The 24,114-nt window shown below is 47.7% G+C and overlaps 1 long non-coding RNA gene across 3 annotated transcripts in view; it reads left to right on the top strand.

Moving 5' to 3' along the window:
• The window catches only part of LOC135228979 (uncharacterized), a 35,135-nt gene extending 13,895 nt beyond the window's left edge, over positions 1-21,240 (top strand). For 2 of the 3 annotated variants that reach the window (XR_010319840.1, XR_010319839.1), the window contains 2 exons: positions 2,804-2,978; positions 14,659-15,499. This is a non-coding gene — a long non-coding RNA (uncharacterized LOC135228979). Of the gene's footprint in view, positions 1-2,803; positions 2,979-14,658; positions 15,500-20,108 lie in introns of those variants that run through there. The other variant, XR_010319841.1, reaches the window with a different exon arrangement.
• Positions 21,241-24,114: the final 2,874 nt, after the last annotated feature.

Here is a 24,114-nt window from a genome sequence, read left to right as displayed (position 1 = left end):
ATGCGTGTTACCGGGTCAGCGGAACCTGGAAACAGAGCCAGGAAGAAACCAGGTCTCTCTCACATTTCATCCGCACGAAGAGAAATGGATTTAACCTGTCAGTCCTGAGGAGGAGGTGTTCTAGGATTGTTCATTTCAGTTCTTCACCTTGCCAAACTCCAGAGATTTTTTTTTGTCCCCGTGAGGACATTTTCTTTGGCTTTCAGTTAGGGAAGACCACATTTCCGGATTCTCTGAAACATGGCGGCCACCTGAAACATGGCGGCCACCGAGGCTTCGTCCCTCAGTTCCCTGAGCCAGGCAGGCCTGGCAGCCTGGGGCTCCTGTGTCACCAAACCTGGCCTTGGTGCTTTCACACCCACCCGGGAGGTGGCCAGATGAGTTCCGTGAGCCCTGTGAGCGCCCCCATCCCACCCCTTCCTCATATCACAGACCTTTTCAAGCAGATAACAGCTAGCAAGCTTTGAGACCGTGCTCAAAAATCGTCCGCTTGATGGCAATGTTGCTCCACAAATGCCAAACGCTCCTGCTCCAGCGCCTCTCCCACCGCCCTTTCTGAACCAAAAAACACTAACGACAGCCCAGGAGCCCTCCAGGCTTCCTAAGAGGGTTTACTGCATTGGGACATTAGGGTAAGTGTTTTCTTTTTAGATTATTTGCTTGGAATATATATTTAGATACATACGTGTTTGTATGTGTATATATACATACGTGTATAACTTGTATATACGATTATCAGTAAAATTCCTTGTGTACATAATTGCTTAAATACCTGTTCCCACATCGATTTCTTTAGACTTCTAAGTCAATTCCATGTTTGTTTGTTTGTTTTTATAATTGCTTAAATAACTGTTCCCACATCGATTCGTTTAGACTTCTAAGTCAATTCCATGTCAACAGGTACCCAGCTTTTTGTGCACAGGTACAGATATACGGGTCTTCTTGAGTACTATTTTAGCTTTCACATGATATTGACCCATGCCTTAGGTTGTGATGAGTACCTTGATTTCCTCTCTTATCGTTGGCTCATTGGCTTTTCTGAACCCATTAAGCTACCTCCTCCAGGTGAAGGACTCAGGAGCCCAGCCCCAGAAAGAGAATAGGCCATTGTGGCATCGGGAGTAATGACCAGTGACCATGGCAGGTCAGAAGGCACTGAGGATGGTGCTCCGGCCACCTTCAGGGGACCCAGGTAGTAGGTAGTCCATCACCATTTGGTGTCCAAGTGGGGAGGTCCATCCGGTGGAAGTACAGGCCATGGTTCCACAGGGGCAGGTGACCTCTGTGAGGGCCACTTATTTTACAGTCTCTGCTGTAAAACTCTGGTCTCTGCATGATGCAAATGGTTAAGCCCTGGACGCTTGGCTGGAAGGTTGATGCTTGGAACCCACACAGAGGCTCCTGCTAAGACAGGCTCGGTGACCTGCCTCCAAAAGTTCGGAGCCTTGAAAACCATATGCAGTAGCTGTACTCTGCACACATGGGATCGCCAGGAGTCGGAATCGACTTGATGGCAACTAACAACATCAACAACTTTAAAAACCCTACATGACGATTTAGCCACATCATACACTCACGGCCTCCCACACACACTCGCATACGTGCACACAAATAGTCGCACGCGTATTCCTTTAGAGAGGGAGAGAAAGTTTGGTTTTGACTTTTTCTACCACGGACATGCCACTTTGGATACAGCCTCATCAAGTTCAAATAAAACATACGTTACCATTGCATTAGGACCACTTCCGTTCCTGGTCCTCTGTCTCCTTTCATCCCTCATCCCAACCTTCCTTATAGTGTGAAGCATGTTTAATTTTTCATTGTGTTTGCTTTCGATGTTTAATTCTCGTGAAGGCAAATAAGATTCATGTTTGTTTTTCACCAGTTCATCTACACCAGAAGGTAGCATAAGCAATATATTCTTCTTTGTCACTGCTTTCATGGAATATACGGCCTGGCCTTTGCACATCTGTGCAGAGAAAATGTCCTGCTAGATAGTTTTCATTTCCTTTCTAAGAACTACTTAGTGGTTCCCTGTTTGAAGGTGGGTAGGGTCGGAGGTGATTTATCCAGGGCTTCTCCTCTGACACTCTGACACTAGGTTTAGTATAACTTTTCTTCCTACCTTCCTTCATTTCTTCCTTCTATTTTTCCTCTATCCCTTCTCCCTGTCTCTTGCCCTTTCCCCCTCTGTGTCTTTCCTCCTTTAAGAACCGCCCCCCCCCCGAGGCAGAGTATAACCTCATGATAGTGTAAGTGCGTGTGCGCATACATGTTATATTGTAAATGTCAACCCAGAGGTGAGTGGTTGGATGAAGGATAATAGGGCCTCCCCCTAGAATAAATAACTTTATTCCCCAAAAGATACCGTGGTTGGTATGTGTGAGGCCATAAGGGAGAGACCTGGTTGCCATACATCAGGGAGTCAAAGGGCCTGATGATCTGTGGAAGGGCTGGTGTTCCAGTTGTGGTGGAGGAAACGGGCTGCTGAGTATGTTCGTCTGTGCTCTGGCACGTTCACAAACGCAAAGTGCAGGAGGAGAGATCTGTAGTTACACAGGTCAAAGTGAACACTGTGCTTCCCACAGAAAAGAGATTTCCGGGCCAGGTACCTGCAGATTTCACAGGAGCTGGTTCTGTAAGATCCGATTCTCTCCAACACCCTGAATTATGTTTGTGTAATTTGCCAAAGAGGAACACAGTTGAAATTCATATCACGATTTATTAAGTAACTGTTGTTTTTCCTATATGTCATCTAATAGCATTAAAAAAAAAAAACAACCAAATCTGTATATATTTTCAGCTGAGTATACAGTAAGTGTATCGACTGGTTTGGGTGTAGATGGACACCAGTTCACCGTCACTCTGGCGATCCCGAATGAAGTCAATTATATTTGGGCCTCTTGGTGCGGAGGACTCAGACTAGAAAATACGACAAGACAAAGAACTCTGATCACCTGTAGGCTGCGGTGTTCTGGGTGAGTGCACTTTTTTCTGTTCATTCTCCTTTCAAAAGCAGATTGATCGTACATGATAGTGAAGTCTGTCACCTTGTAAGAACGTCGTTGAGAAAATCTCAGAAAGGGGAGACTCCCAGCGTAGATCTATGGCATGGTGACATTGATATGGGATTGAGTGGTTTTCTAACATGGTAGAAAAGATCTTGAGGAGCCCTAGTGGTACAGTGGTTAAAGTGCTCAGCTTCTAACCGAAGGGTCACTGGTTCGAGTCACTGCACAGCAGAAAGATATGGCAGTTGACTTCCATAAAGATTACACTCTTGGAAACTCTATGGGGCAGTTCCACTCTGTCCGGTTACAGGGTTGCTGGGAGTCAGAATCGACCTACGATAACAGGAATGGATTTTTGTTGTCTTTATATTTCAGAGAATCTGGTTCTCTAAGATCTGATCCTTGGCAGGATCCATGAATTGTAGGTGTGTAGTTTCCAAAACAGGAAAGAAGTTGAAGTTCATATCAAACGTGAGATGTAAGAAAGCTCGGGTTAGAATGTTCCCCGGTAGGCGTCGGGTGCTGGGCGGGTGAACGCAGTGCAGAAACTCAGTCTGTTTCTTGAGGTCTCCGCCGAGCTGGAGCCTAAGGGTTCAGATACGGATGCCTTTAAGATTGCCCACCCAAAGGGTGCCTGGCGGGGCGGGCGGGCGGGGGGGGGGGGGGAGGGGAGTCATTTCTCCTCTTCCGGAAGGAGGGAAATCTAACGTGCCCCTCTAGAGACAAGGGGTTGAGAGAGCACAAGATACGGAATTGGAGCCCCAAAAGTGGAGAAGACAGTGAGGCACGGTAGTTTAGGGAAGCTGGACACTGGTTGGTGTTTTTTTCCAGTAGCAAAGGGCGGAGTATGAAGTCCTGGGAGAGGAGCGGAAATGTATTTCTGGCACTATACTGCCATCGAGCGGGTATTGTTTCAGAGGCCAAGGTCTCCACCACTGTTGCTTCCTTGGGGGCCTGGGTTTGGAGAAAGTTAGGGTCCTTGGTCTCCCGTTCAAAGAAAACGTGTATGTTGCCATTGTATCAGGACCACTTCCATTCCTGATCCGCTCTCTCCTTTCACACCTCGCCCCAACTTTCCTTATAGTGTATAATGCATGTGCAGAGCTCCCTGAATCATGGGGCAAGTGTGGCCCGAGGCAGGGGCCTAACCAAGAAGCTGGGGAGGAGGGCCAGGACAAGGCAGAGAACCATGGTGCCAGGCACTAGTATACAGAAAGCCAAGCCTCAGCACTTGGTGGCCGCCATGTCTGGGCAGGACTGGAGCAAGCTTCCGGGAAGCTACCTCGGCACTGGGCTGATTCAGGAACAAATCCGTCTTGGAAAAAGTACAGCCACAATGCTTCTTAGAAGCAAGGATGGTGAGATTTCATCTCACATTCTTTGGTCATGTTATCAGCAGGGACCAGTCCCTGGGGAATTACATCATGCTTAGTAAAGAAGATGATCAGTGAAAGAGAGGAAGACCCTCAAAGAGATGTACTGACACAGTGGCTACAACAATGGGCGGATGCGTAACGACGATTGTGAGGATGGTGCAAGACAAGGCAGTGTTTAGTTCTGTTGTACGTAGCGTCACTATGAGTCTGAACCGACTCAGTGGCACCTAACAACAACGTTAACAACAAGTTTGCAAAAGAGGAACAAAGGTGAAATTCGTTATCAAACTGGCTTTTCAGATGGGTGTAAGATAGCTCAAGTTGAAACGTTCCCCACCGGCAGTGGGGCTCTGGGTGGCTGGAGATCTGTGCAGAAATGTAATCTATTTCTTGAGACACCCGCAAAGCAGTAAGTAGCTCCAAGGATGCAAACATGGATGGCTTTAACTCTGTCCCCATACAGGGCGCCTGGGTGAGGAGTCATTCCTACTCATCAGGAAGGGAGGATACCTAACACCCCCCTAAAAGAGGCAAGGACAGGAGCGACTCAGCACAAGATAGAGGGTCAGAGCCGCAAAAGTGGAGAAGGCGGGCAAAAGTGGAGAAGGCGGCCAAGCACCTTACCTTAGGGACGCTGGAGACTGGTTAACGTTTTTTTTCAATAGCAAAGGGTGGCGTATGAGGGCATGAGGGAGGGCCACATAGGTGTTTTTTGGTGCAATACTGCCATCAAGCGGATATTGTTTCTGAAGACCACAGCGCTACCGCTTTTGCTTCCTGCGGAGGACTAGGATTACGGGGAAGTCAGAGTCCTAGGCGCCCCATTCAAAGAAAATATGTACATTACCACTGTATTAGGACTATTTCCAATCCCAGTCTTCTGTCTCCTTTCACCCCTCATTCCACCTCTCCTTATGGTGGGGTACCACATGTCCAGACCCATTGCCAATGAGTCGATTGCGACTCATAGCAACCCCACAGGACAGAGGAGAACTACCCCACAGGGTTCTCAGGGAGCACCTGGTGGATTCGAGTGCAGACCTTTTGGTTAGCAGCCGTAGCACTTAACCACTACGCTACCAGGGTTTCCAGGTAGTTGGAAAATATGGCCTTGGTGACAGAGATGTTGCCGGAGATCACATGATTGAATTTTGCAAGACCGACGACTTGTTCATTGCAAATAACCTTTTTTTCACCAACATAAATGGCGACTATACACACGGACCTTGTTAGATGGAATACACAGGAATCGAATCAAGTGCATCTGTGGAAAGAGATGAGGAAAAAGCTCAGTATCAGCAGTCGGAACAAGGCCAGGGGCCGACTGTGGGACAGAACATCGGTTCCTCATATGCAAGTTCGAACTGAAATTGAAGAAAATTAGAACAAGTCCCTGAGAACCAAATTACTACCTTGAGTATATCCCACCTGAATTTAGAGACCATCTCTCAGGGATAGATTTGACGCATTCAACACTAATAACCGAAGACCAGATGAATTGCGGAATGACGTCAAGGGGATCGTCCGTGAAGAAAGCAAGAGGTCGTTAAAAAGACAGGAGAGAAGGAAAAGATCTAAATGGATGTCGGAGGAGACTCTGAAACACGCTATTGAACATCAAGTAGCTAAAGCAAAAGGAAAAAAAAAAAATGACGAAACAAAAAAGCCGGACGGAAGATCTCAAAGGGCGGCTAGAGAAGACAAAGTGTTATAATGACATGTGCAGAGGCCCGGAGATAGAAAACCAAAAGGGAGGAACATGCCCAGCATTTCTCAAGGCGAAAGAACTGAAGAAAAATTCAAGCCTCCAGTTGCAATACTGAAGGATTCTACGGGGAAAACATTAAGCAACTCAGGAAGCATCAAAAGAAGGTGGAAGGGACGCACAGAGTCACTATACCAAAAAGAACTGGTTGACTTTCAGTCGTTTCAGGATGTAACATATGATCAGGAACCGATGGTACCGGAGGCAGAAGTCCAAGCTGCACGAAAGGCATTGGCGAAAAACAAGGCTCCAGGAATTGATGGAATACCAATTGAGGTGTTTCAACAAGCAGATGCAGGGCTGGAGGTGCTCACTCGTCGATGCCACGAAACTTGGAAGACAGCTACCTGGCCAACCGACTAGAAGAGATCCATATTTATGCCTATTCTCAAGAAAGGTGATCCAACCAAACGCAGAAATTATTGAACAATATCGTTAATATCACACGCAAGCAAAATTTTGCTAAAGATCATTCAAAATCAGCTGCAGGAGTATATTGACAGGGAGTTGCCAGAAATTCAAGCTGGATTTAGAAGAGGACATGGAACCAGGGATATCACTGCTGATGTCAGATGGATCCTGGCTGAAAGCAGAGAACACTAGAAAGGTGTTTACCGGTTTTATTAACTATGTTACGGCATTCGACTGTGTGGATCATACCAAACTATGGATAATGTTGCGGAGAACGGGAATTCCAGAACACTTAACTGTGCTCATGAGGAATCTGTACGTGGATCAAGAGGCGGTCATTCGAACAGAACAAGGGGATACCGCATGGCTGAAAGTTAGGAAAGGTGTGCATCAGGGTTGTAACCTTCCACTGTCCTATTCAATCTGTACGCTGAGCGAATAATCCAAGAAGCTGGACTACAGGAAGAACAACGGGGCTGCAGGATTGGAGGAAGACTCGTTAACAACCCGCGTTATGCAGATTACACAACCTTGCTTGCTGAAAGTGAAGAGGACTTGAGGCACTTACTAATGAGGATCAAAGACCACAGCCTTCAGTATGGATTACACGTCAACATAAGGAAAACAAAAATCCTCACAACTGGGCCAATGAGCAACATCATGATAAACAGAAAGGAGATTGAAGCTGTCATGGGTTTCGTCTCACCTGGATCCGCAATCAACACCCATGGAAGCAGCAGTCAAGAAATCAAAAGACTCATTGCATTGGGCAAATCAGCTGCAAAAGATCTCTGTAAAGTGTTGAAAAGCAAGGATGTCACCTTGAGGACTAGGGTGCGCCTGACCCAAGCCAGGGTGTTTTCAATCGCCTCGTATGCATGGGAAAGCTGGGCAATGAATAAGGAAGACCAAAGAAGAATTGATGCCTTTGAATTGTGGCGTTGGTGAAGAATATTGAATACAGCATAGAGTGCCAAAAGAACGAACAAGTCTGTCTTGGAAGAAGTCCAACCAGAATGCTCCTTTAGGAGCAAGGATGGCGAGACTACGTCTCACAAACTTTGGACGTGTTATCAGGAGGGACCGGTCCCTGGAGAAGGACGTCATGCTTGGTAAAGTAGAGCGTCAACGAAAAAGAGGAAGACCCTCAACGAGAGGGATTGTCACAGTGGCTGCGATGATAGGCCCAAGCATAGCAACGATTGTGAGGATGGTGCAAGACGGGGCAGTGTTCCGCTCTGTTGTAAATAGGATCTCTGTGAGCTGGAACTGACTTGTTGGCAACTAACAACAAGTTTGCAAAAGACGAACAAAGGTGAAATTCTTATCAAACTGGCTTTTCAGATAGTTGTAAGATAGCTCAAGTTGGAATGTTCCCCAGTGGAAGTGGGGCGCTGCATGGCAGGAACTCTGTACAGGAATGCAATCTCTGTCTTGATGTATCCTCCAAGCTGTAGCGCTAAGGATGCAGATATGGAGGGCTTTAACTCTGTCCATCCACAGGGTGCCTTGATGGGGAGTCATTCCTCCTCATTAAGAAGGAAGGAAACCTAAAGTCCCCGTTAGGTACTTGGCACAATACGTGAGATTGGATCCTCAAAAGTGGAGAATATGCCAAGGCGCCACCCTTTAGGGAACCTAGAGACTTTTTTTTTTTTTTTTTCCTTTTCTTTTCTTTTTTTTTTTTTTTCCAGTAGCAAAGGGCGGAGTGTGAAGGCTTGTGGGACGACCGGACAAGTATTTGTTGTCCAATACTGCCATCAAGTGGATTTTGTTTCCGAAGACCATGGACCCAACATTATTGCTTCCTGATGAGGCCTGGGATTGGAGGAAGCCAGGGTCCTACGCATAACTAAAAGCAGGGTCCTGCATGTCCGCAGCTCCCTGAGTCACGGGGCAAGTGATGTCTGAGGCAGGAGGTTACCCAAGAAGCTTAGGAGGTGGGCCAGGACAACGTAGACAGCCCTGGCGCCAGTCATATCGGGCACGGGAATCCAAGGTTCAGGTTGCCGCCATGTCTGGGTGGGACTAGAGTAAGACCTTGGGAAGGTAGCACAGCACTGGGGTGTAGGCAATTTGCCTCATAACCCTGGCTCCAGAAGCAGAAGGTGGGTAAACCTTCCTGGGACCAGGGCCACAGGGGCCTCCCTTGGCTGCAGCAAACTCCGTGTCCCCAGCCCACCTCACCCCTCCTCATATCACAGGACTTGTCCAGGAGATAGGAGACCCGGTCCTGCTCTGGTTAAGAGCTCGGCTGTTAGCCAAAACATTAGCAGTTTGAATCCATCATCCCCTCCCTGGAGTCCCTACGGGCGAGTTCTACTCTCTTCTAGGGTCGCTATGAGTCGGAACCCACTAGAGGGCCATAGGCTTCTCAGACTTTCCAAAACAGGAACAAAGCTGAAATTCGTATCGAACTGGCTTTTCAGAAAGGTATAAGAAAGCTCCAGTTGGAATGGTCCTTGCGGGCAGTCGGGGGCTAGGTGGCTGGAACTCCGTAAAGGAACGCAGACCCTTGCTGGAGGTCTCAGTTAAGCTGGAGTGCTAAGGATGCAGATATGGTTGGTTTTAGGTCTGTTCACCCACAAGACGCCTGGGTGGGGAGGAATTCCTTCTAGTCTAGAAAAAAAGGTGATCTTACACCCCCTTTCAGAGGCAAGGGCTTACAAGACTGAGTCCGAGACAGTGGAGCTGGAGCCCCAAAAGTGGACCTGACGGTGAGGCACCACACTTTAGGGAAGCTGGATAGTGGTTAATGTTTTTTTGTTTGTTTGTTTGTTTGTTTTTTCCAGTACCGAAGGGCTGAGGTGGATGCGTTGGGGCGGGGCGTGGGGGTGGGGGTGGGGGCAGGGGAGAGCGCCTGTATTTCTGATGCAATACCGCCATCAAGCGGAACTTGTTTCCAAAACCGATGGACCCACTGTTTTCTCCTGGGGACGCCTAGGCTTGGAGGAAGTCAGGGTCCTAGGCGTAACTAAATGAAAGGTCGCGCTAGTCCGCAGCTCCCTGAGTCGTGGGGCAAGTGTTGTCCGAAGGAGGAGCCTACCCCAGAAGCTGGGGAGGTGTGCCAGGATGATGTAGACAGCCACGGTACCAAGCATGTTGGGCACAGGGAGGCAACATTTAGCCCCTGTGGGCTACGGTATCTGGTGGGAGTAGTGCAAGACACTCGGAAGGCACCACAGCACTGGGGTGTAAGCGATTTGCCTCATATTCCTGGGACCAGGAGCAGGAGGTAGTAGGTCCACCTTTGTGTGACCAGGGCCAGAGAAGCCTCCCTTGGCTGCAGGGAACCCCAGTGAAAGACCAGGTCACGGCCCCATCCCACCCCTCCTCATATCACAGGACCTATCCAGGAGATAAGGAGCCCTAGTGGTGAAACGGTTAAGCGCTAGGCTGATAACCAAAATGTCGTCTGTTCAAACCGACCAGTTGCTTAGCGAGACAGAAGACCTGGAGATCTGCTTCCATAATGATTTCAGCCTAGGAAACCCTGTGTAGCAGTTCTACTCTGTCGTGTAGTCATTATGAGTTGGAATTGACTCTATGGCACACACACCAGGAGATACAGCGAGCAGGGCTCAAAACAATGCCCGAAAAGCTTGTGCTTTATGGCAGTGTTGCTTCACAAATGCCAAACATCCCTTCTTGTTGGCCTCTTCCTCCGTCCTTTCTTCATTTAAAAATGACAAGGTAGGCTCCAGAGCCCTTCAGACTTCCCAAATGTTCCGATTAGGGTTCACTGCACAGGGGTACTGGGGAAAATATTTTCCCTTTTTTTCCTGAGTTTTTGCTTGAGTGGGAATCGACTCAATGGCAACAAGTTTGGTTTTTTTCTGTCTTATAAGTATATGTGTACATGCATGTTTATCTATTGCTAAACTATGCCTGTAAGACTTTGTCTCAGAATTCCATGTTAACAGATACCCATTCTTTTGGTCACAGGTGTAGATACATAGGTCTTCTTGGGTAGGATTTTTTAGCTTTTACGGGAAATCCACTCATGGCTTGACTCAAGATAAATATCTTGATTTCTCCCTTTTCATTGCCTCATTGGCTTTTCTGGACTTACAGGCTACCTCATACAGGTCAAGGACTCAGGAGTTTACCCCAAGGAAGAGAGTAGGCCATTTTGGCGTCAGAAATAATTAACAGTGGCAGGTCAGAAGGAGCCTGGTGGCATGCTTGGCTGCTAACTGAAATGTCGGCAGTTCAAACCCACCAGCTGCTCCGTGGCTGAAAGATGTAGGCAGTCTGCTTCTGTAATGATTACAACCTTGGAAACCCTATCGGTCAGTCCTACTCTGTCCTATAGGATCACTGAGTTGGAATCTACTGGATGGCAATGGGTTTTCTGTTCGGGGTTTTTGTTGTTGTTGTTGTTGTTGTTGTTTTGTGGCAGGTAAGAAGATAGTGAGGTTGATGTCTTGGCTGACCTTCGTGGGACCCAGGTAGTTACTGCCCAGTTGGTGCCCCAGATTGGAGATCCACTGGTCAGAGGGAATCCACAATGGTGCCACATAGGCAGGTAACCACCGAGAGTATCATTTTTTCGGTCTCTACTGTAAAGCTCAAGTGCTACGGCTCTTAACCAAGAGGTCGGCAGTTCAAATCCGCCAGGCGCTCCTTGGAAACTCTACGGGGCAGTTCTACTCTGTCCGATAGGGTTGCAATGAGTTGGAACTGACTCAACGGCAGTGGGTTTGTTTTTTTTGTTTTTTTTTTTTTTTTTGGTTTGGTTTACTGTAAAGCTCTACGTGAAGGACTGGCTGCCTTAAACACTCACAGCTCTCTGCATACGTACACACACATACAGTATTGTTTTGTTTTCAACTGCCACGGATGTGCCACTGTGGATAAAGCCTCATCCCATTCAAAGAAAACATCCATTACCATTGTTCTAGAACTACTACCAAGCCTGTTCCTCTCCCTTCCACCCCTTGTACCAATCCTCCTTATAGTAGGAAACAAATTCAATTTTTCCTTGCGTATGGCTCAGCTTTCCGTGGGGTTTACAAGGCAATCCAAACCCTAAACAAGAATCATGGACTTCGATACCAACAGTGCACACTTCCATGGGAGCATGGCTACCTGGGAGAGCAGCTGTGTACTTCGCTGGGTATGAAGGGTGCCTAGTTTCAGCTCCGTTGTAATAATCACTAGACCAGCATTGTCACCAGAGTCTACCTTTATGTGCAAATGGAAACCCATTTGTGCTTGTTCTGTAGAAACGGAGACTGTGGCCGCACTGTTGCCATAGGAGATTAGTAGCAATGTCTGACTTCTGAAAGAATGCGTGTTACCGGGTCAGCGGAACCTGGAAACAGAGCCAGGAAGAAACCAGGTCTCTCTCACATTTCATCCGCACGAAGAGAAATGGATTTAACCTGTCAGTCCTGAGGAGGAGGTGTTCTAGGATTGTTCATTTCAGTTCTTCACCTTGCCAAACTCCAGAGATTTTTTTTTGTCCCCGTGAGGACATTTTCTTTGGCTTTCAGTTAGGGAAGACCACATTTCCGGATTCTCTGAAACATGGCGGCCACCTGAAACATGGCGGCCACCGAGGCTTCGTCCCTCAGTTCCCTGAGCCAGGCAGGCCTGGCAGCCTGGGGCTCCTGTGTCACCAAACCTGGCCTTGGTGCTTTCACACCCACCCGGGAGGTGGCCAGATGAGTTCCGTGAGCCCTGTGAGCGCCCCCATCCCACCCCTTCCTCATATCACAGACCTTTTCAAGCAGATAACAGCTAGCAAGCTTTGAGACCGTGCTCAAAAATCGTCCGCTTGATGGCAATGTTGCTCCACAAATGCCAAACGCTCCTGCTCCAGCGCCTCTCCCACCGCCCTTTCTGAACCAAAAAACACTAACGACAGCCCAGGAGCCCTCCAGGCTTCCTAAGAGGGTTTACTGCATTGGGACATTAGGGTAAGTGTTTTCTTTTTAGATTATTTGCTTGGAATATATATTTAGATACATACGTGTTTGTATGTGTATATATACATACGTGTATAACTTGTATATACGATTATCAGTAAAATTCCTTGTGTACATAATTGCTTAAATACCTGTTCCCACATCGATTTCTTTAGACTTCTAAGTCAATTCCATGTTTGTTTGTTTGTTTTTATAATTGCTTAAATAACTGTTCCCACATCGATTCGTTTAGACTTCTAAGTCAATTCCATGTCAACAGGTACCCAGCTTTTTGTGCACAGGTACAGATATACGGGTCTTCTTGAGTACTATTTTAGCTTTCACATGATATTGACCCATGCCTTAGGTTGTGATGAGTACCTTGATTTCCTCTCTTATCGTTGGCTCATTGGCTTTTCTGAACCCATTAAGCTACCTCCTCCAGGTGAAGGACTCAGGAGCCCAGCCCCAGAAAGAGAATAGGCCATTGTGGCATCGGGAGTAATGACCAGTGACCATGGCAGGTCAGAAGGCACTGAGGATGGTGCTCCGGCCACCTTCAGGGGACCCAGGTAGTAGGTAGTCCATCACCATTTGGTGTCCAAGTGGGGAGGTCCATCCGGTGGAAGTACAGGCCATGGTTCCACAGGGGCAGGTGACCTCTGTGAGGGCCACTTATTTTACAGTCTCTGCTGTAAAACTCTGGTCTCTGCATGATGCAAATGGTTAAGCCCTGGACGCTTGGCTGGAAGGTTGATGCTTGGAACCCACACAGAGGCTCCTGCTAAGACAGGCTCGGTGACCTGCCTCCAAAAGTTCGGAGCCTTGAAAACCATATGCAGTAGCTGTACTCTGCACACATGGGATCGCCAGGAGTCGGAATCGACTTGATGGCAACTAACAACATCAACAACTTTAAAAACCCTACATGACGATTTAGCCACATCATACACTCACGGCCTCCCACACACACTCGCATACGTGCACACAAATAGTCGCACGCGTATTCCTTTAGAGAGGGAGAGAAAGTTTGGTTTTGACTTTTTCTACCACGGACATGCCACTTTGGATACAGCCTCATCAAGTTCAAATAAAACATACGTTACCATTGCATTAGGACCACTTCCGTTCCTGGTCCTCTGTCTCCTTTCATCCCTCATCCCAACCTTCCTTATAGTGTGAAGCATGTTTAATTTTTCATTGTGTTTGCTTTCGATGTTTAATTCTCGTGAAGGCAAATAAGATTCATGTTTGTTTTTCACCAGTTCATCTACACCAGAAGGTAGCATAAGCAATATATTCTTCTTTGTCACTGCTTTCATGGAATATACGGCCTGGCCTTTGCACATCTGTGCAGAGAAAATGTCCTGCTAGATAGTTTTCATTTCCTTTCTAAGAACTACTTAGTGGTTCCCTGTTTGAAGGTGGGTAGGGTCGGAGGTGATTTATCCAGGGCTTCTCCTCTGACACTCTGACACTAGGTTTAGTATAACTTTTCTTCCTACCTTCCTTCATTTCTTCCTTCTATTTTTCCTCTATCCCTTCTCCCTGTCTCTTGCCCTTTCCCCCTCTGTGTCTTTCCTCCTTTAAGAACCGCCCCCCCCCCGAGGCAGAGTATAACCTCATGATAGTGTAAGTGCGTGTGCGCATACATGTTATATTGTAAATGTCAACCCAGAGGTGAGTGGTTGGATGAAGGATAATAGGGCCTCCCCCTAGAATAAATAACTTTATTCCCCAAAAGATACCGTGGTTGGTATGTGTGAGGCCATAAGGGAGAGACCTGGTTGCCATACATCAGGGAGTCAAAGGGCCTGATGATCTGTGGAAGGGCTGGTGTTCCAGTTGTGGTGGAGGAAACGGGCTGCTGAGTATGTTCGTCTGTGCTCTGGCACGTTCACAAACGCAAAGTGCAGGAGGAGAGATCTGTAGTTACACAGGTCAAAGTGAACACTGTGCTTCCCACAGAAAAGAGATTTCCGGGCCAGGTACCTGCAGATTTCACAGGAGCTGGTTCTGTAAGATCCGATTCTCTCCAACACCCTGAATTATGTTTGTGTAATTTGCCAAAGAGGAACACAGTTGAAATTCATATCACGATTTATTAAGTAACTGTTGTTTTTCCTATATGTCATCTAATAGCATTAAAAAAAAAAAACAACCAAATCTGTATATATTTTCAGCTGAGTATACAGTAAGTGTATCGACTGGTTTGGGTGTAGATGGACACCAGTTCACCGTCACTCTGGCGATCCCGAATGAAGTCAATTATATTTGGGCCTCTTGGTGCGGAGGACTCAGACTAGAAAATACGACAAGACAAAGAACTCTGATCACCTGTAGGCTGCGGTGTTCTGGGTGAGTGCACTTTTTTCTGTTCATTCTCCTTTCAAAAGCAGATTGATCGTACATGATAGTGAAGTCTGTCACCTTGTAAGAACGTCGTTGAGAAAATCTCAGAAAGGGGAGACTCCCAGCGTAGATCTATGGCATGGTGACATTGATATGGGATTGAGTGGTTTTCTAACATGGTAGAAAAGATCTTGAGGAGCCCTAGTGGTACAGTGGTTAAAGTGCTCAGCTTCTAACCGAAGGGTCACTGGTTCGAGTCACTGCACAGCAGAAAGATATGGCAGTTGACTTCCATAAAGATTACACTCTTGGAAACTCTATGGGGCAGTTCCACTCTGTCCGGTTACAGGGTTGCTGGGAGTCAGAATCGACCTACGATAACAGGAATGGATTTTTGTTGTCTTTATATTTCAGAGAATCTGGTTCTCTAAGATCTGATCCTTGGCAGGATCCATGAATTGTAGGTGTGTAGTTTCCAAAACAGGAAAGAAGTTGAAGTTCATATCAAACGTGAGATGTAAGAAAGCTCGGGTTAGAATGTTCCCCGGTAGGCGTCGGGTGCTGGGCGGGTGAACGCAGTGCAGAAACTCAGTCTGTTTCTTGAGGTCTCCGCCGAGCTGGAGCCTAAGGGTTCAGATACGGATGCCTTTAAGATTGCCCACCCAAAGGGTGCCTGGCGGGGCGGGCGGGCGGGGGGGGGGGGGAGGGGAGTCATTTCTCCTCTTCCGGAAGGAGGGAAATCTAACGTGCCCCTCTAGAGACAAGGGGTTGAGAGAGCACAAGATACGGAATTGGAGCCCCAAAAGTGGAGAAGACAGTGAGGCACGGTAGTTTAGGGAAGCTGGACACTGGTTGGTGTTTTTTTCCAGTAGCAAAGGGCGGAGTATGAAGTCCTGGGAGAGGAGCGGAAATGTATTTCTGGCACTATACTGCCATCGAGCGGGTATTGTTTCAGAGGCCAAGGTCTCCACCACTGTTGCTTCCTTGGGGGCCTGGGTTTGGAGAAAGTTAGGGTCCTTGGTCTCCCGTTCAAAGAAAACGTGTATGTTGCCATTGTATCAGGACCACTTCCATTCCTGATCCGCTCTCTCCTTTCACACCTCGCCCCAACTTTCCTTATAGTGTATAATGCATGTGCAGAGCTCCCTGAATCATGGGGCAAGTGTGGCCCGAGGCAGGGGCCTAACCAAGAAGCTGGGGAGGAGGGCCAGGACAAGGCAGAGAACCATGGTGCCAGGCACTAGTATACAGAAAGCCAAGCCTCAGCACTTGGTGGCCGCCATGTCTGGGCAGGACTGGAGCAAGCTTCCGGGAAGCTACCTCGGCACTGGGCTGATTCAGGAACAAATCCGTCTTGGAAAAAGTACAGCCACAATGCTTCTTAGAAGCAAGGATGGTGAGATTTCATCTCACATTCTTTGGTCATGTTATCAGCAGGGACCAGTCCCTGGGGAATTACATCATGCTTAGTAAAGAAGATGATCAGTGAAAGAGAGGAAGACCCTCAAAGAGATGTACTGACACAGTGGCTACAACAATGGGCGGATGCGTAACGACGATTGTGAGGATGGTGCAAGACAAGGCAGTGTTTAGTTCTGTTGTACGTAGCGTCACTATGAGTCTGAACCGACTCAGTGGCACCTAACAACAACGTTAACAACAAGTTTGCAAAAGAGGAACAAAGGTGAAATTCGTTATCAAACTGGCTTTTCAGATGGGTGTAAGATAGCTCAAGTTGAAACGTTCCCCACCGGCAGTGGGGCTCTGGGTGGCTGGAGATCTGTGCAGAAATGTAATCTATTTCTTGAGACACCCGCAAAGCAGTAAGTAGCTCCAAGGATGCAAACATGGATGGCTTTAACTCTGTCCCCATACAGGGCGCCTGGGTGAGGAGTCATTCCTACTCATCAGGAAGGGAGGATACCTAACACCCCCCTAAAAGAGGCAAGGACAGGAGCGACTCAGCACAAGATAGAGGGTCAGAGCCGCAAAAGTGGAGAAGGCGGGCAAAAGTGGAGAAGGCGGCCAAGCACCTTACCTTAGGGACGCTGGAGACTGGTTAACGTTTTTTTTCAATAGCAAAGGGTGGCGTATGAGGGCATGAGGGAGGGCCACATAGGTGTTTTTTGGTGCAATACTGCCATCAAGCGGATATTGTTTCTGAAGACCACAGCGCTACCGCTTTTGCTTCCTGCGGAGGACTAGGATTACGGGGAAGTCAGAGTCCTAGGCGCCCCATTCAAAGAAAATATGTACATTACCACTGTATTAGGACTATTTCCAATCCCAGTCTTCTGTCTCCTTTCACCCCTCATTCCACCTCTCCTTATGGTGGGGTACCACATGTCCAGACCCATTGCCAATGAGTCGATTGCGACTCATAGCAACCCCACAGGACAGAGGAGAACTACCCCACAGGGTTCTCAGGGAGCACCTGGTGGATTCGAGTGCAGACCTTTTGGTTAGCAGCCGTAGCACTTAACCACTACGCTACCAGGGTTTCCAGGTAGTTGGAAAATATGGCCTTGGTGACAGAGATGTTGCCGGAGATCACATGATTGAATTTTGCAAGACCGACGACTTGTTCATTGCAAATAACCTTTTTTTCACCAACATAAATGGCGACTATACACACGGACCTTGTTAGATGGAATACACAGGAATCGAATCAAGTGCATCTGTGGAAAGAGATGAGGAAAAAGCTCAGTATCAGCAGTCGGAACAAGGCCAGGGGCCGACTGTGGGACAGAACATCGGTTCCTCATATGCAAGTTCGAACTGAAATTGAAGAAAATTAGAACAAGTCCCTGAGAACCAAATTACTACCTTGAGTATATCCCACCTGAATTTAGAGACCATCTCTCAGGGATAGATTTGACGCATTCAACACTAATAACCGAAGACCAGATGAATTGCGGAATGACGTCAAGGGGATCGTCCGTGAAGAAAGCAAGAGGTCGTTAAAAAGACAGGAGAGAAGGAAAAGATCTAAATGGATGTCGGAGGAGACTCTGAAACACGCTATTGAACATCAAGTAGCTAAAGCAAAAGGAAAAAAAAAAAATGACGAAACAAAAAAGCCGGACGGAAGATCTCAAAGGGCGGCTAGAGAAGACAAAGTGTTATAATGACATGTGCAGAGGCCCGGAGATAGAAAACCAAAAGGGAGGAACATGCCCAGCATTTCTCAAGGCGAAAGAACTGAAGAAAAATTCAAGCCTCCAGTTGCAATACTGAAGGATTCTACGGGGAAAACATTAAGCAACTCAGGAAGCATCAAAAGAAGGTGGAAGGGACGCACAGAGTCACTATACCAAAAAGAACTGGTTGACTTTCAGTCGTTTCAGGATGTAACATATGATCAGGAACCGATGGTACCGGAGGCAGAAGTCCAAGCTGCACGAAAGGCATTGGCGAAAAACAAGGCTCCAGGAATTGATGGAATACCAATTGAGGTGTTTCAACAAGCAGATGCAGGGCTGGAGGTGCTCACTCGTCGATGCCACGAAACTTGGAAGACAGCTACCTGGCCAACCGACTAGAAGAGATCCATATTTATGCCTATTCTCAAGAAAGGTGATCCAACCAAACGCAGAAATTATTGAACAATATCGTTAATATCACACGCAAGCAAAATTTTGCTAAAGATCATTCAAAATCAGCTGCAGGAGTATATTGACAGGGAGTTGCCAGAAATTCAAGCTGGATTTAGAAGAGGACATGGAACCAGGGATATCACTGCTGATGTCAGATGGATCCTGGCTGAAAGCAGAGAACACTAGAAAGGTGTTTACCGGTTTTATTAACTATGTTACGGCATTCGACTGTGTGGATCATACCAAACTATGGATAATGTTGCGGAGAACGGGAATTCCAGAACACTTAACTGTGCTCATGAGGAATCTGTACGTGGATCAAGAGGCGGTCATTCGAACAGAACAAGGGGATACCGCATGGCTGAAAGTTAGGAAAGGTGTGCATCAGGGTTGTAACCTTCCACTGTCCTATTCAATCTGTACGCTGAGCGAATAATCCAAGAAGCTGGACTACAGGAAGAACAACGGGGCTGCAGGATTGGAGGAAGACTCGTTAACAACCCGCGTTATGCAGATTACACAACCTTGCTTGCTGAAAGTGAAGAGGACTTGAGGCACTTACTAATGAGGATCAAAGACCACAGCCTTCAGTATGGATTACACGTCAACATAAGGAAAACAAAAATCCTCACAACTGGGCCAATGAGCAACATCATGATAAACAGAAAGGAGATTGAAGCTGTCATGGGTTTCGTCTCACCTGGATCCGCAATCAACACCCATGGAAGCAGCAGTCAAGAAATCAAAAGACTCATTGCATTGGGCAAATCAGCTGCAAAAGATCTCTGTAAAGTGTTGAAAAGCAAGGATGTCACCTTGAGGACTAGGGTGCGCCTGACCCAAGCCAGGGTGTTTTCAATCGCCTCGTATGCATGGGAAAGCTGGGCAATGAATAAGGAAGACCAAAGAAGAATTGATGCCTTTGAATTGTGGCGTTGGTGAAGAATATTGAATACAGCATAGAGTGCCAAAAGAACGAACAAGTCTGTCTTGGAAGAAGTCCAACCAGAATGCTCCTTTAGGAGCAAGGATGGCGAGACTACGTCTCACAAACTTTGGACGTGTTATCAGGAGGGACCGGTCCCTGGAGAAGGACGTCATGCTTGGTAAAGTAGAGCGTCAACGAAAAAGAGGAAGACCCTCAACGAGAGGGATTGTCACAGTGGCTGCGATGATAGGCCCAAGCATAGCAACGATTGTGAGGATGGTGCAAGACGGGGCAGTGTTCCGCTCTGTTGTAAATAGGATCTCTGTGAGCTGGAACTGACTTGTTGGCAACTAACAACAAGTTTGCAAAAGACGAACAAAGGTGAAATTCTTATCAAACTGGCTTTTCAGATAGTTGTAAGATAGCTCAAGTTGGAATGTTCCCCAGTGGAAGTGGGGCGCTGCATGGCAGGAACTCTGTACAGGAATGCAATCTCTGTCTTGATGTATCCTCCAAGCTGTAGCGCTAAGGATGCAGATATGGAGGGCTTTAACTCTGTCCATCCACAGGGTGCCTTGATGGGGAGTCATTCCTCCTCATTAAGAAGGAAGGAAACCTAAAGTCCCCGTTAGGTACTTGGCACAATACGTGAGATTGGATCCTCAAAAGTGGAGAATATGCCAAGGCGCCACCCTTTAGGGAACCTAGAGACTTTTTTTTTTTTTTCCTTTTCTTTTCTTTTTTTTTTTTTTTCCAGTAGCAAAGGGCGGAGTGTGAAGGCTTGTGGGACGACCGGACAAGTATTTGTTGTCCAATACTGCCATCAAGTGGATTTTGTTTCCGAAGACCATGGACCCAACATTATTGCTTCCTGATGAGGCCTGGGATTGGAGGAAGCCAGGGTCCTACGCATAACTAAAAGCAGGGTCCTGCATGTCCGCAGCTCCCTGAGTCACGGGGCAAGTGATGTCTGAGGCAGGAGGTTACCCAAGAAGCTTAGGAGGTGGGCCAGGACAACGTAGACAGCCCTGGCGCCAGTCATATCGGGCACGGGAATCCAAGGTTCAGGTTGCCGCCATGTCTGGGTGGGACTAGAGTAAGACCTTGGGAAGGTAGCACAGCACTGGGGTGTAGGCAATTTGCCTCATAACCCTGGCTCCAGAAGCAGAAGGTGGGTAAACCTTCCTGGGACCAGGGCCACAGGGGCCTCCCTTGGCTGCAGCAAACTCCGTGTCCCCAGCCCACCTCACCCCTCCTCATATCACAGGACTTGTCCAGGAGATAGGAGACCCGGTCCTGCTCTGGTTAAGAGCTCGGCTGTTAGCCAAAACATTAGCAGTTTGAATCCATCATCCCCTCCCTGGAGTCCCTACGGGCGAGTTCTACTCTCTTCTAGGGTCGCTATGAGTCGGAACCCACTAGAGGGCCATAGGCTTCTCAGACTTTCCAAAACAGGAACAAAGCTGAAATTCGTATCGAACTGGCTTTTCAGAAAGGTATAAGAAAGCTCCAGTTGGAATGGTCCTTGCGGGCAGTCGGGGGCTAGGTGGCTGGAACTCCGTAAAGGAACGCAGACCCTTGCTGGAGGTCTCAGTTAAGCTGGAGTGCTAAGGATGCAGATATGGTTGGTTTTAGGTCTGTTCACCCACAAGACGCCTGGGTGGGGAGGAATTCCTTCTAGTCTAGAAAAAAAGGTGATCTTACACCCCCTTTCAGAGGCAAGGGCTTACAAGACTGAGTCCGAGACAGTGGAGCTGGAGCCCCAAAAGTGGACCTGACGGTGAGGCACCACACTTTAGGGAAGCTGGATAGTGGTTAATGTTTTTTTGTTTGTTTGTTTGTTTGTTTTTTCCAGTACCGAAGGGCTGAGGTGGATGCGTTGGGGCGGGGCGTGGGGGTGGGGGTGGGGGCAGGGGAGAGCGCCTGTATTTCTGATGCAATACCGCCATCAAGCGGAACTTGTTTCCAAAACCGATGGACCCACTGTTTTCTCCTGGGGACGCCTAGGCTTGGAGGAAGTCAGGGTCCTAGGCGTAACTAAATGAAAGGTCGCGCTAGTCCGCAGCTCCCTGAGTCGTGGGGCAAGTGTTGTCCGAAGGAGGAGCCTACCCCAGAAGCTGGGGAGGTGTGCCAGGATGATGTAGACAGCCACGGTACCAAGCATGTTGGGCACAGGGAGGCAACATTTAGCCCCTGTGGGCTACGGTATCTGGTGGGAGTAGTGCAAGACACTCGGAAGGCACCACAGCACTGGGGTGTAAGCGATTTGCCTCATATTCCTGGGACCAGGAGCAGGAGGTAGTAGGTCCACCTTTGTGTGACCAGGGCCAGAGAAGCCTCCCTTGGCTGCAGGGAACCCCAGTGAAAGACCAGGTCACGGCCCCATCCCACCCCTCCTCATATCACAGGACCTATCCAGGAGATAAGGAGCCCTAGTGGTGAAACGGTTAAGCGCTAGGCTGATAACCAAAATGTCGTCTGTTCAAACCGACCAGTTGCTTAGCGAGACAGAAGACCTGGAGATCTGCTTCCATAATGATTTCAGCCTAGGAAACCCTGTGTAGCAGTTCTACTCTGTCGTGTAGTCATTATGAGTTGGAATTGACTCTATGGCACACACACCAGGAGATACAGCGAGCAGGGCTCAAAACAATGCCCGAAAAGCTTGTGCTTTATGGCAGTGTTGCTTCACAAATGCCAAACATCCCTTCTTGTTGGCCTCTTCCTCCGTCCTTTCTTCATTTAAAAATGACAAGGTAGGCTCCAGAGCCCTTCAGACTTCCCAAATGTTCCGATTAGGGTTCACTGCACAGGGGTACTGGGGAAAATATTTTCCCTTTTTTTCCTGAGTTTTTGCTTGAGTGGGAATCGACTCAATGGCAACAAGTTTGGTTTTTTTCTGTCTTATAAGTATATGTGTACATGCATGTTTATCTATTGCTAAACTATGCCTGTAAGACTTTGTCTCAGAATTCCATGTTAACAGATACCCATTCTTTTGGTCACAGGTGTAGATACATAGGTCTTCTTGGGTAGGATTTTTTAGCTTTTACGGGAAATCCACTCATGGCTTGACTCAAGATAAATATCTTGATTTCTCCCTTTTCATTGCCTCATTGGCTTTTCTGGACTTACAGGCTACCTCATACAGGTCAAGGACTCAGGAGTTTACCCCAAGGAAGAGAGTAGGCCATTTTGGCGTCAGAAATAATTAACAGTGGCAGGTCAGAAGGAGCCTGGTGGCATGCTTGGCTGCTAACTGAAATGTCGGCAGTTCAAACCCACCAGCTGCTCCGTGGCTGAAAGATGTAGGCAGTCTGCTTCTGTAATGATTACAACCTTGGAAACCCTATCGGTCAGTCCTACTCTGTCCTATAGGATCACTGAGTTGGAATCTACTGGATGGCAATGGGTTTTCTGTTCGGGGTTTTTGTTGTTGTTGTTGTTGTTGTTGTTTTGTGGCAGGTAAGAAGATAGTGAGGTTGATGTCTTGGCTGACCTTCGTGGGACCCAGGTAGTTACTGCCCAGTTGGTGCCCCAGATTGGAGATCCACTGGTCAGAGGGAATCCACAATGGTGCCACATAGGCAGGTAACCACCGAGAGTATCATTTTTTCGGTCTCTACTGTAAAGCTCAAGTGCTACGGCTCTTAACCAAGAGGTCGGCAGTTCAAATCCGCCAGGCGCTCCTTGGAAACTCTACGGGGCAGTTCTACTCTGTCCGATAGGGTTGCAATGAGTTGGAACTGACTCAACGGCAGTGGGTTTGTTTTTTTTGTTTTTTTTTTTTTTTTTTGGTTTGGTTTACTGTAAAGCTCTACGTGAAGGACTGGCTGCCTTAAACACTCACAGCTCTCTGCATACGTACACACACATACAGTATTGTTTTGTTTTCAACTGCCACGGATGTGCCACTGTGGATAAAGCCTCATCCCATTCAAAGAAAACATCCATTACCATTGTTCTAGAACTACTACCAAGCCTGTTCCTCTCCCTTCCACCCCTTGTACCAATCCTCCTTATAGTAGGAAACAAATTCAATTTTTCCTTGCGTATGGCTCAGCTTTCCGTGGGGTTTACAAGGCAATCCAAACCCTAAACAAGAATCATGGACTTCGATACCAACAGTGCACACTTCCATGGGAGCATGGCTACCTGGGAGAGCAGCTGTGTACTTCGCTGGGTATGAAGGGTGCCTAGTTTCAGCTCCGTTGTAATAATCACTAGACCAGCATTGTCACCAGAGTCTACCTTTATGTGCAAATGGAAACCCATTTGTGCTTGTTCTGTAGAAACGGAGACTGTGGCCGCACTGTTGCCATAGGAGATTAGTAGCAATGTCTGACTTCTGAAAGAATGCGTGTTACCGGGTCAGCGGAACCTGGAAACAGAGCCAGGAAGAAACCAGGTCTCTCTCACATTTCATCCGCACGAAGAGAAATGGATTTAACCTGTCAGTCCTGAGGAGGAGGTGTTCTAGGATTGTTCATTTCAGTTCTTCACCTTGCCAAACTCCAGAGATTTTTTTTTGTCCCCGTGAGGACATTTTCTTTGGCTTTCAGTTAGGGAAGACCACATTTCCGGATTCTCTGAAACATGGCGGCCACCTGAAACATGGCGGCCACCGAGGCTTCGTCCCTCAGTTCCCTGAGCCAGGCAGGCCTGGCAGCCTGGGGCTCCTGTGTCACCAAACCTGGCCTTGGTGCTTTCACACCCACCCGGGAGGTGGCCAGATGAGTTCCGTGAGCCCTGTGAGCGCCCCC

Source organism: Loxodonta africana, chromosome X (genome assembly GCF_030014295.1).
Source record: "Loxodonta africana isolate mLoxAfr1 chromosome X, mLoxAfr1.hap2, whole genome shotgun sequence".
Classification (NCBI taxonomy): Eukaryota; Metazoa; Chordata; class Mammalia; order Proboscidea; family Elephantidae; genus Loxodonta; species Loxodonta africana.
The sequence above is the reverse complement of the archived record's forward strand: the minus strand, read 5'-3'. Positions and strand labels throughout refer to the sequence as shown.